Raw genomic sequence first — 13765 nt, 5'->3', positions numbered from 1 at the left:
GTGAGGGGGAGGGTGAGGGAGTGTGTGAGGGGGAGGGTGAGGGAGTGTGTGAGGGGGAGGGTGAGGGAGTGTGTGAGGGGGAGGGTGAGGGAGTGTGTGAGGGGGAGGGTGAGGGAGTGTGTGAGGGGGAGGGTGAGGGAGTGTGTGAGGGGGAGGGTGAGGGAGTGTGTGAGGGGGAGGGTGAGGGAGTGTGTGAGGGGGTGGGTGAGGGAGTGTGTGAGGGGGAGGGTGAGGGAGTGTGTGAGGGGGAGGGTGAGAGAGTGTGAGGGGGAGGGTGAGGAGGAGGGTGAAGGAGTTTGTGAAGGGGATGCTGAGGGAGTGTGAGGGGGAAGGGGAGAGAATGACGGGGAACATGAGAGAGTTGAGAGGAAGGGCGAGAGAGTGTGAGACGGAGGTGGGAAGCGTGTAACAGGGAGAGTGTGAGGGGGTAAGTGTGAGAGAGAGAGTTTGAGAGGGGTGAGCAAGGATGGGAGGCAAAGAGAATGTAAAGTGGAAGAAAGAGTTAGAGGATGGGAGACAGTGGATGAAGAGGGGAAGAGTGTGACGGGGAGGGGGTGTATAAGAGTGAGGGTAAGGAAATGTAAGGGGGAGAAGGGCTGTGGGAAGAAAGAGAGTAAATGGTGAGAAAACGAGTATGTGGGTGCGGAGGAAGTGGGGAAAGAGAGTCTGAGGGGGGAAGAGAGCCTGTGGGGAAAGATTGAGAAAGTTTAAGTGGGAGATTGAGAAAAATGTTGAAATGTGGCCCACCATGTGAAAAGGTTGGACAACAGGAAAGAAAGGAATTTTCCCGACTCTGTTAAAAGGTTCAGTTTTCTTTCTACTTACTAATCATCAAATTAGGACACTAAAAATTTCACTGAAAATTGTATCATTTTTACAATTGAAACATTTTATTTCTTTCACACTATTGAGGGCTAATTTTCAAAAGCTGGTTAAGGTAAAATGAAATGAAGCAAAAATGAATGTAAGCAAAAATCACTTTAACTCTTTTCTGTATTATATTGCCCATTTCACACTTCCCACCTCCCCCTCACACATTCTCACCCATCCCCTCAGTCCTCAACCCCGAGGAACAAGTGCTCATTGGATGTACTTCATAGATTTGTAAACTTTTAGGAGGTAGGGAAAAAAATAGATGTGATGACCATTGCAGCACAATGTCGGTCAAAGAATGAAAAAAAAAGCCTCCTGCAATCACTCACTATTATAAATAACACTTGGTAAATCAGTTCTTTATTTTTTAATCTTTCTATTTTGCTCAATGCCAGGTATCCAATAGTATTCAAAATTGTTAGGAATTAATGACAGGAAACATGTTGGACGATGTTTTTCTTTTATTATCCTGTAATTGTCATGCATGTTTACCATCCTTCATCATCTCTGAGAACAATTGTAAAAATGGTGGGAAGGATCGAGAAGCCAGTGAAATTCCTATGCTCCCCCCTTCCCAAATCTGTCCCAAAACAGGTGTAAGTACAAAAAGAAATCTGGGTTAATATCTTGTGAGGTCGTAGGGGAAGTTATGATTTGATTTGATTTATTATTGTCACATATATAAGTATCATTTCTTGCATGCTATACAAATAAAGCATACTGTACATAGACAAGGAGTGGAGAGGGTGCAGAATGCAGTGTTACAATCATAGGTAGGATGTAATAGAATTTTAGAAGCATAGCATGAGAGTAAAAGATAGAATTAGATGATATGCTAGACACAGCTCGCAAGAATTCGCCTCACTCTGGTGCCATTTTGAAACCCCATCTGTCATTAAGCTGATGGAACTGGGTGCAACTTTTGTTTTACACCTGACCCAATTTTACTTACATGGGATTCTTGTTGGGCAGCTTAGGTTAAAATGATTGCAATAGTTAAATACACCAATTGTAGCATTTTTAGAATATGGCCCCTGGATTTATCTGTTATTCCTTGTTAACGCAAACACATACTTTTTAATTCACTAGCTCATTTAACATAACTCACATTTCCCATACGACAAACAAAAATGATAATTAGGTGTAGTTTGTACATGATCAGTCAGATCATGCAATTATTCTAACACACTTAAAGCCAAGACCACATTACAACTTCAAACGTCACTCAAACCTGAAAACAAGGTTTGACAATTAATACATGCTGATATCAAAATAACTTTATCCCAATACTATACGAGTATAATTTTTGTTAAGATTCCTTTACAGAGCCACGTTAATTTATCATGGGCTATATGTAAAAGAGATACATGTGTTTTTTTCGTCACATTTAAAATACTGAGAATATATGTTTTAAAAAAATTCCTCCACAGTTAGGCTATGGAAATCCAACAAGCATACAAACTGGACAGAATTTAAACCTGATGAAAGTTTCTTCCTTGCAGGTCACAAATGTAATCTCCAACAAAGATGAAGTAACTCCCACGCAAGATTGACTATCAGTCTTAATATATGTTACATCTTTTCTTTTGTTGTTTTTGTTCAAGGTGATACCTTATTCCAGATGTTGACAGGTCCATTGTCATCGACTACCGTGTCTCCTTCAGTTTGTTTTAACTGCAAAGTAACAATGAGACAAATGAGGGCTTCATTCAGATTGACCAGATTGTGCACAAACACACAAGAAAGAGCTGATTTCAATGAAAACCTTTATATACTCTGACAATATTCTTCTGAAGAACAGATACTTGGTCCAAATGGAAAAGTGCAATCAAACACTTTAAACTAATCAATGAAAGCCACAACCATTCGTTATAAATATCCAGCTTGGAATGTTTGTTTCCACATCTGACAAAATTGCTACAGCTGATGGCAGTGAGATTTCCTTCCACTGAAGGGGGAAAGCTGTTCCTGGAGTATTTTCCCTTCTGTTTAATTATACTTCAATCTCTCAGACTGACAGCTATCCATTTCCAATACTTGGAAGTTTAGCAAACAATAAAATACAAGCTTAAAAACTCTTCTTGCAGTTTTCAACTTACACTTCTTCATTTGAAATGGAGTAATATTTTAATATTCATAGTTGGATATTTGTGGGCTGAAATTGCACAGCACCTATCTAAACTGGTGGGAGTAAGAATTTGGAGTAGGACCTGTGTACACTGTGGCTGGAATTTTACCAGCACACGCACCTGAGGCTCATAAGGTCACACCCTAGGCCAACGGAGAAAAACCAATGAAGGCAAGATTGAAACCCTGCAAGGTAGGTCAATGTTAACGCTGTCCAAGTGGGAGCTATCCTTTGGAGAGAATTTCAAGTGAAATGCTCAAATGTGGAGTTAGGATAACCTTGTGAGAGAGATAGTGAGACTGGTTAGCCCACAATGTGACAAATGTCTTGGGGGTTGTTGTTGAAAAATCCAAGGAACCTGTTTTGTCCCACTTGTTATCTATTGTGTAGCGCGGTATATCCAACTACAGTTTACCTGCTAATTCACATGTTCGTCATAGTTACCCTGAATGTTAGAGTGTAAGACAGATATTGTAAATTGTTTCATCTTTTGAACTTGTATAGTAAAGCTTTGTTCCAAACTTTGTAACTCTATTCACTTAGTGAGCATTTAGACTCGCAAACTTAATCTACTTTAAATAAAATGTAATTGGTCCCTAAATGGATTCCGTCACCAGACATTTTATCCTGCTGTTGTCACCCAACTCTCAGCCAGCTCCCACCTTTCCTGGTTTTGGACCTGCTCTGTCACAATATCTTTTATCCCACCTGCTCTCTCTCTCCCCATGGCAATGTTGCTGTTGACACATGTTGGCAAAATAATGGTATGTTCATGACATCTGCCATTATTAATGGTTTTTAAAATAGTGGTGGGAAGAGATTACCCATGAGTTGTATGTCACCACAAATTGCTGGCCAGTTAACCCCGTTCTGCTGTCAGCATTACAACAATAGGAGCTCTTTGCCAAATTCCCAATGGATTTCAACAAAATGTTAGATTTGAGACTTAAATATCGCTAATATTTAGAGCTGCAATTACTTGACAAAAGAACCATATTAATGACATGGTTTGTGGCTCTGACTTGAAACTTAATCTTGGCAGTTGAGAAATGGAACATAGGAACTGTGGCCAGTTGAGTATTTCCAAAAATTAAATTTTAAAATCCAATTTAAATGTTTGCACTTCTCTTCACTCTCCGAGATTTCATCCAACTTTTGATTCGCTCTTTGTTTCTCTTTCTGTTTATAATTTGCCTCTAAATCACCCTATTCTGCATTGTTTGCCCTGTTCTTTCTCTGTCTTTGGATGTTGGGTCCAATGAAATTTAAACAATCCCTGATGTCCCTTTAGCTCACCATCCTATTACCAATTCTGGCAATTTACCAAGCAAAAATAATATGACCTGAAGGATGAAGGAAAAATTCCAAATCACAGCACTTGATACAAAATGTGCCACTCCAGCAATTTTTGGCCCATTAAAATGTATAAATTGGCTGAGTGATGCATTCATAACAATCTTTGTAGCTATGAATACACATTACTGCTGTTATTTTACATCTGACTGCATTTATAGCTTTTCTAAATCACCTTGCGAGTGGTGTTACTACAGACAAGATCATTTTCCTAATTATTTGAACTTCAGAAAACCTAATGAGAAGTACACAGAGTTAGTTAATCAAAGCAATTGGAACTAGAATACAGTGGAGTAGGTAATGCTAATCTGCAATTAGTACTCAGAAAATCAACCCTGATATTGTTTCTACTATATCCCCTGGTCTGATGTAAACATGGTGTTGATGTAGCATTATTATGATTCTTGCTACTGCTTCTATTCCCGAATGGAATTTTTATGACCCTTTGTTGGCTACTTTGGCAGCAATTTTAGGCTGGATTTTTAACAAAAGTAAAATTGGAAAACAGTCCCAGACATTAAGGTTGGTAGATGTCTGGAATTCTCTTCCCCATATTGTAATTGGTGCTAGAATTTAAATACGAGATTGATAGATTTTTTTTTATTGATTAATGGTTTTAAAGGACCTGAAGATCCTGCCGGTGGGAAGGGCTGGAAAATTCAGCCCATAGGGGTTCAATTATTATTTTATTTCTGAAGTAGCCAGATTTCACCCACATCATAATAACCCGGTCCCTAATGCAGGGAATATACCCATGAATATCGAGATTAGTCTGATCCTGGAGCAGTCCATTTCCTGTTGGACAACTTCATATGACCAACTCTCTCATATTTCCACTCTGCAATTCAGTGAACAGAAAATTCATGCTGTATGTGGGAAGACCGGAATGGAAGATTGTATAGATAACTGGTGCTATGGGAGCTGTGGGAGCACTAATCATCATTCCAATTTGGTAATGTCAGGACTATATATATTTGCATTAAGCTGAAGGCTGCTTACACCTTTCTTACCATAGAATCCCTACAGTGCAGAAAGAGGTCATTTGGTCCATTGAGCCTGCACCAACAACAATTCCACCCAAACCCTACACCACGTATTTACTCTGCTAATCTCCACAAGGGGTAATTCAGCATGGTCGATCAACCTAACCCACACATCCTCGGAGTGTGGGAGGAAACCAGAGCACCTGGAGGAAACCCACACAGAAATGGAGAGAACGTGCAAACTCCACACAGTCACCCGAAGCCAGAATTGAACCCAGGTCCCTGGCACTGTGAGGCAGCAGTGTTAACCACTGTGCCACCCTCAATGTAATTTTCTTAGTATAACTGGGGTGCCAGCCTAAGGTATGAGAGGGATTTCACTTTGCAATCGATTATAATGCAGGACATTTACTTTAAACTTTGAATTCCCCCAATCCCAAAGAGCCACTGGACGTCAGGGATGGACAGGTATCTCTTGCATCGAGTATGTATTAGGGTCCAAATGATAGAAATGTTAATCAGAACACAGCTGCCTGTTTGTGAGCTGGTGGATGATGCCCCCACTCCTAAAACACACATGTTTGAATGAACAAAACGGGACATAGATATAGGCCCTGATTTTACTGGCACGTCCACCCTGAAATCGGGGCAGGTGAGGCTCGCAGAATGGCTTTCTGAGTACACTCAAGCTTCACCTTCCGTGCACAATTTCAGATCTTTGGCTGTGCCAAGCAGAATATCAGCTTTTCAAAGAGGTAGCTTTTCCCCAACTGCCCACGTTACTGAAGGTTTGCTCCCTGCAGTGCTTTCTTGAATTTGGAGCAAATGAACGAGATTTTTTGGCCTCCCAGCTATGTGTTTCCCAGCAATGGAAGGCAGTGCTGGCAGGATTTTCTGGTCTTATTGCTGTCAACGGGATTTCCCATTGAAGGCACGCTGTGCTGCCGGGAAATTTGCAGGTGGAGGTGTGCTGCCAGCCAGACTAGAGAAGCCCGCAGGCATGAATGATCAGAGAATTCTGGCCTTGTATTCTGCTCCTTTCTTTTAATTTTACTTAAGGCATTTAGTTCTGTCCTCAAGCTTTGATCCTGCACCAGGGATTACATTTTGGGACCTCTCCCTCTTCCCCTCTCTGGTTTGAGGCATTCTCCCTGTCCAGTTTCTGTGCCTTGCTCCCTGGGACATAACCTAAGATGGACTACCTTGATATTGGTTATCTGACCTGCCTCTTTGCACTGTTTCCCTTTTCCCATCTCTGCAGCCATGTGGGGTTGGTCCTCAGGCTCATAAACACTAAACAACTGAACTGCACATGTGGAGCCACTTCCTGGAGACCAGGATTTGAATCCCACCATGGCAAATAGTAAAATTTGAATTAAAAAAAATCTGGAATTACAAGCCTAAAGATGACCATGAAACTATTGTCGATTGTCGTAAAAATCCATCTGATTTACTAATGTCCTTCAGGGAAGGAAATCTGCAGTTTTTACCAGGTCTGCCCTACATATGACTCCGAAAGCAATGTGGCTGACTCTTAAATGCCCTCAGGGATGAGTAATATAAGCTGGTCCAGCCAGCCTTGCCCACATCCCATGAATGAATAAAAAAATGCTTTGATGCACTATTATACATGTTGACTAATAAAGTTACGATGGTTTAATGAAAGTGAAAGCTAATAAGTGGAACATGTAGGATTAGCAGAATTTAAATATCATATAAATATGGTAACTCAATGCTTGTGTTTCTTTATCCTCTTTGTTCTACTCATTGACTCAACAAAGTCTGTTTTGCTTATGTCCACAACCCATTTGTCATTTTCTTCATTAGCTGCTGGTGTAATTCAATTTTCAAGCTCCTTTCCCGAGCTCAAATATGGTCAATTCTCATTTTGACACAATTAGGTCAAAATGGTTTCTTTGTGCATTAACAACTGATTTCCTTCTGATCAAAAGCTTTTAGCTGTTTGATATCAAGGTACTTTTTTTGAGCATACAAAAGGGTTTCATATTTCTGTTTGGTTTGATCCTTGAACATTTCAACTTCTTGTAGTTCTTCCTGATCACATGCCAAAGGATCTTTTAAAAAAAAGTTTCTTCGAGCAACATCAACTACTTCCTTTGTTCATTCCAATATTTCACTCAATTAAGGAACCATACCATTCCATTCCTCTGCAGGTTTAAAACGCTTGTTTGCAAACTGTTCACTTGCCTGTTGTACCCTGTGTGTCAACACTGGAAAGCACTTGTAATTCAGTATCCATGATTCTTGAACCTGCCAGACCATTTTGTGGTTTCAGTCCTACCAGCTGACATTCATAAAATAAGTCATAATCGTAAAATCCCTACAGTGCAGAAAGAGGCCATTCAGCCCATCGAGCCTGCACTAATAACAATCCACCCAGGTCCTATTCTTGCAACCCCACGTATTTACTCTGTTAATTTCCCTGATACTAAGTGGCAATTCAGCATGGCCAATCAACCTAACCCACACATCTGTGAAGTGTAGGAGGAAACTGAAGCACCCAGAAGAAGTCCACACAAACATGGGGAGAACTTGCAAATTCCAAACAGACTGTTACCTGAGGCTAGTATTAACCCTGGGTCCCGGGTGCTATAAGTCAGCAGTGCTAACCACTGTGCCACCATGCTGACCATTCTTAGTTTTCAGTTCTGCAGGCATTTCTGTTGTATCTGTATTGTCCATTATTGAGGTTGACACATCAGTTTCATTACTTGATTTCTTTTGCTGCTCAACTAGGTCACAACTGGACAAGTTCAAAGATGATCTTTGCATTGTTGATGGAGACAGGAGAAGTTCCAGAGGGTGGGAGGAATGCAGATGTGTTCCTATATTCAAGAAGGGAAATAGGGATAGCTCAGGAAATCTCCATCAACATACCAGTGGTTGGTAAGTTGATGGAGAAGATCCTGAGGGACAGGATTTATGAACATTTAGAGAAGTTTAGTGTGATCAAAAGTAGTCAGCATGGCTTTGTCAAGGGCAGGTCATGCCTTACGAGCCTGATTGAGTTCTTTGAAAATGTGACTAAACACATTGACGAAGGAAGAGTGGTAGATGTGGTTTATATGGACTACAGCAAGGTGTTCAATAAGGTCCCCCATGCAAGACTTCTTGAGAAGATGAGAGGGCATGGGATCCAAGGGGCTGTTCCCTTGTGGATCCAGAACTGGTTTGCCTGCAGAAGGCAGAGAGTGGTTGTAGATGGGTCTTTTTCTCGATAGAAGTCAGTCATCAGTGGAGTGCCCCAGGGATTTGTTCTGGGACCCTTGCTGTTTGTAATTTTCATAAATGACCTGGATGAGGAAGTGGAGGGATGGGTTGGTAAGTTTGAACAAAGAACAACACAGCACGGGAAACAGGCTCTTCGGCCCAATGAGCCCACGCCGCCATTTTAACATTGTGTTTTTCCTCTTCCACCCTTGGCCCATGTCTATGCTTATGGCACCCACATTGGAAACCAGATTGAGGGGGGAATAATTTAGGGACAATTTGTTTGCTGACGACACGAAGGTTGATGTTGTGGATAGTCTGGAGGGATGTCAGAAGTTGCAGTGTGACATAGATAGGATGCAAGACTGGGTGGAGAAGTGCCAGATGGACTTCAACCTGGATAAATGTGTAGTGGTTCATTTTGGCAGGTCAAATGGGATGAAGGAATATAATATCAAGGTTAAGACTCTTAGCAGTGTAGAGGATCAGAAGGACCTTGGGGTCTGGGTCCATAGGGCTCTTAAATCGGCCTCGCAGGTAGAGGATGTGGTCAAGAAGGCATACTGGCCTTCATCAATCGGAGGGATTGAGTTTGGGAGTCGGGAGATAATGCTGCAGCTTTATAAGACCCCACTTGGAGTACTGTGCACAGTTCTGGTCGTCTCATTACAAGAAAGATGTGGAAGCTATTGAAAGGGTGCAAAGCAGATTTACAAGGATGTTGCCTGGATTGGGTGACATGCCTTATGAGGATAGGTTGAGGGAACTCGGTCTTTTCTCCCTGGAGAGACGAAGGATGAGAGGTGACCTGATAGAGGTTTATAAGATGTTGAGAGGTACAGATCGGGTGGATTCTCAGAGGCTATTTCCCAGGGCTGAAATGGTCACTACGAGAGGACACAGGTTTAAGGTGCTGGGGAGTAGGTACAGAGGAGAGGTCAGGGGTAAGTTTTTCACTCAGAGGGTAGTGGGTGAGTGGAATCGGCTGCCGTCGGTGGTGGTGGAGGTGAACTCGTTAGGGTCTTAAGAGACTTCTGGATGCATACATGTGATTTAATAGGATTGAGGGTTATAAGTAGGCCTAGTAGGTAGGGATATGATCAGAGCAAATTGTAGGCCGAAGGGCCTGTTTTGGTGCTGTAGTTTTTCTATGTTCTAAGTAGTTTTCATTTATAGGAATAACTTTGCAATTACGACACGCCATCCCAGTTTGTGGAAAAACTATACTACCCACTATATCATTGCCCAATAGTTTACATTTGCAACCGGTAAGTTTGAAACAATTCCAACTATACGAGACCTCTTCACCACAACATAACTTAAATTTACACAATGCAATGGGTGAAACAAATAGTTCCCCTCAATACCCTGTATTAATACATTTTGACTCAGTGAACTTGCTGAAGAAATATCAAATCCTTCATTAACAGTAAAATTAACCTGTATCTCAAAAAACAATATTTCTGTGCTATTTCTTGGACAAAAATTGAGTATTTTCCTCTTCAAATATAAAGCCTGAACTAACTACAACTATTGTGAAGATTTCAAAGTATTGGATATCTCACGAATTTCACTTCCTGGTGCACCATTTTCTGTGGAAGTCTCTATCACTTGCACCAGTGCCACTGTTTTAAAATCCATTTCCTTTTCTGGTACAGCCTATTTGAAAGACTCCTTAAATGTTCTTATTACTGCCATCAGTTTACCAATCAGTTTGCAACAATGGGCTTTGAGTTAACCAGTCTTATGGCAGTAAAACTGTTTTTTTTACATCATTTTTATCTTCTATACTATCATTTTCCCTGACTGGAACGTCTTCTGCCTCCTCCATAAAGTTAGATTCTTTTCTATTCCTCCAGCTTCCCTGTGAGTTTACAGATAGAGAGCTATTGCACCCTAACTGCCTATGTGATATTATCATACTATCTGCCAGAACTGCTGCTTTATAAACTCTCGAAACCTCATTGTCTTCCAGATATGATCCAAAAATTTATTGGGATGCTACTTTAAAATGTTTCCATTGTCATTACCTCACTCATATTTTCAAAACTTCATTCTAACTTCAGTGATTGAAACTACTGTTCCCACCACATTTCTTTTTCCCTAGCAAATTTTACAAATGTTTCATTTGATTTTTTTTAAAGTCTGAAATTGCAACTGATAAGCTTGATGGAGGGGCCAAGCTCATAAGCATCAAGCTCCACAGCCTTATCTAGGGGGAGTACAGGATGCACCCATAGCCTCCTGACCAAAACACTTTGCAAAATGAGAGTCCACGTGTCCTTATGCCACTTTAGGTTTGTAGTCATCTTTTCAAACAGGATAAAATATATCTCAACTCCATTTTCAGTGAAATTAGGCAAGTGACCAAGGGATGAATTTTCCTCTTCTATCCACCACAGGAGTTGTAGTGGGCGAGGGGCAGATCATGGAATGGTCCACTGACCTGGCAAGATTTTCTGGTTTTGGGGTGAGCCCAGCCAGAAAATCCTACCCAAAGAGTCCTCATTATATCAAAGCTCTTGATTCATCATCTGAACTACTAAACTGTTTTGATCTATTCCCCAAGCTTTTATCTAGCCAGTTCATGCTGTCTCATTTCTTTCTCTCTTTGAAACTCAAATTTCCATTTTTTTGTTCACTTCTCTTTTTCCAATTTGAGCTTTTTCATTTCCATTTTTTTTCTTTCAATTCAAGTTGATCATTCCTCTTTACATCTCAAGCTGCTTCATTTGCAACTGAATTTTGGCTAACTCAACAGAATTGCTGTCTGGATTAGATTTTCCTTCTTCCCGTCCCAGAGGCTGTGCTATTACCTCCATTATTTCTGCATTCTTAGCCCCCGTTTTTAACTCTAACTTTAGCATTAACGGAGCTTTAGTTAATTGTCGCAAATCATTTAGGAATGAGTCTTCACCTTCCAGCGAAGTCTTAGCAATTGACAAATCTATTCTGTTTTTCAATCAATATAATAAAATTCACCATGGAGATCTTATTAACTTTAACCTCAGCACTTATATTTATCTGCAGATTGCTGGGGTACCAGATCAGAATCCCCAAGGTATATTATGAAGCCAGTCTAGACTGTTTTGGCATAAGATGTTTCACTCCAGGCACGATTCTATTGACAAACAAGGGAGCTTTTATCAAAACAAACTTCATTTGACAACATTGTTTAATTATAACAAATGGATTAGCTTAACCTTTAACCATTGAACAATACTTAAACATGACAAGATGCAAATCTGAACTGCTGAGCTATCACTGTAAGACATAATCAAGCAATAATTCTCTTATAGACATAAAGCCCTCTTTAAAATTAGTCAGCAAAACACATAGATGTTTGCTTATACTTAGGTTATCCTACTTGAAACTTTCAGAAAGTCTTTGCAGAGACAGAGAGAGAAACAGAGAGACGCTGCTTTCTTCTGGCAGCTCAGGCAGCAACTGTGGTACTTTAAAATGAAAATGAAACTGACAATCTTAGCTTCTCCCATTAATCAGATGACTCCGTCCCTATCAATCTACCTAATTAAAAATCTCACATGACTCTGCATAAGTAATCTAAAATCCCAGGAGAAAGTAAACAAACAAAAGGTCCATTAGCTCTACAAAGTAACACATGCATCGCTAAAATCAGTTATTAGCCTGCATTATTAGCATCTGCTGCATGGTTTTCCAGACAAATCGACTCCTGAAACAAAACACTTCCTCTTAAAAAACATTTCCAGCTTAAATACAAAATATAGCAAAATAGTACACTGTCATCACTGGATTCAAGATCCTGGGAGAGTAACCAATTTACGTTACAATCCAGTTAGGGACCAATAACCTTTTGTTTAAAATAGATTAAGTTTGAGAGCCAAGATGCTTACCAAATGAATAAAGACAAAAAATTCCATGGATTTGCAACAAAAAATACCACCATACAAGTTCATAAAGTTAAAACAATTTAAAAGCTATCTTCTGCTATAACATTCAGGGTAATTATGAGGTATATATGAATTAATTGACAAACTGTGGTCAGTCACCACACTACACAATAGATGACAGGTGTGACTAAACAAATTCCTTGGATTTCTCAACAACCCACCCAGATGTTTGTCACATTGTGAGCCAAACAACCTCACTTAAACTTCTTTCTCATAAGGGTTTCCAATCTCCGTATTTGAAGATCTTGCCTGGGGATTCTTTCTAAAATTTGCTTTCAATCAACAGTTTTAATGACAATCTACCTCAAGGTTTTCAATCTCGCCTCGGAGATCCCTTTTCCCTGGACGTCTGCACATGTCGCACTTCATCTTGCATGCACAGTTTCAAATCTTCAGCTGTGCCAAGCAGAACATCACAAAGAGGAATGTTTACCCTCATGTCCCATATTGCTTGATGACTGCAGCTCTTTCTTGAATTCCGAGCCTATTACTCTGCTCTATTCTTTTCACTTAACTGTCCTATTTCTGTCCCCTGGCTTTGATTCCTTACGTGCATCTACTTTTTGGCACTTCTCCATGTCCCCCTCCTGGTTTTGGAAATTCTCCCTCTGTCCCTCCTATGTCCTGCTCCTTGGGATATACTCACTAAGACGGTTCTCTTTCTTAGCACATCTGACCTGCCTCCCTGCTTCTGCACAGGGCAGTCCTCATCCTAAAGGCTGTGAAACAACTGAACTGCTCCTGTGCGGCCATTTCCCAGCCAACACATTCGTGTGAGACCCAAGATTCATCAGGAACCAGTGTTCCCGATCTATTAACTAAAGAAGGTAAGTATTTAACTCTCATCACAAGTCCAATAAATAAATGAATGGCAGCGCACCTCTCTGCCATTTGATGTTAATCCTGCTCCATATGGAAATCCATGACATTCCATATGTTCTGGTTAACCAAAAAGTGCAGAAAATGTCAAAAGCTGGAAGAGATCAAGCTCTGGGTTTTGAAACTTGACAGGCAGCTGGAGTCACTGCACTGCTTCCATTAGTCTGATAGTTTTATTAATAGTTCATTTCTAATTGTGGTCACCATACAGCTTAAGGTTGTGCAGGCAGAAAAGAATTGATCACTATCAAACATAAAGCAGGATCAGGCATGTAGTTCATGAATCCCAAGAGCATAATCCCCTCTCCAACCAGCATTACATGATGAATACTGTTCCTCCATGGAATGCTGTCAGAGCCAAATCCATGGCACCACCAGTGGCTCAA

The 13765-nt window shown here is 40.6% G+C and overlaps 1 protein-coding gene across 4 annotated transcripts in view; it reads right to left on the bottom strand.

Annotated features, from left to right (window-relative positions):
* Positions 1 to 863: 863 nt before the first annotated feature.
* ralylb (RALY RNA binding protein like b) overlaps positions 864 to 13765 on the bottom strand; it is an 876105-nt gene continuing 863203 nt past the window's right edge. For all 4 annotated transcript variants that reach the window (XR_013887728.1, XM_080194340.1, XM_080194342.1 and 1 more), the window contains one exon: positions 864 to 2547. The gene's annotated coding sequence lies outside the window, so the exon portion shown is untranslated. The remainder of the gene's footprint in view (positions 2548 to 13765) is intronic.

The sequence above is a fragment of the Carcharhinus amblyrhynchos genome, chromosome 8, assembly GCF_965287045.1.
Source record: "Carcharhinus amblyrhynchos chromosome 8, sCarAmb.v2.hapA, whole genome shotgun sequence".
NCBI classification, from domain to species: domain Eukaryota; kingdom Metazoa; phylum Chordata; class Chondrichthyes; order Carcharhiniformes; family Carcharhinidae; genus Carcharhinus; species Carcharhinus amblyrhynchos.
This window is presented reverse-complemented; position numbering and strand designations above follow the sequence as displayed.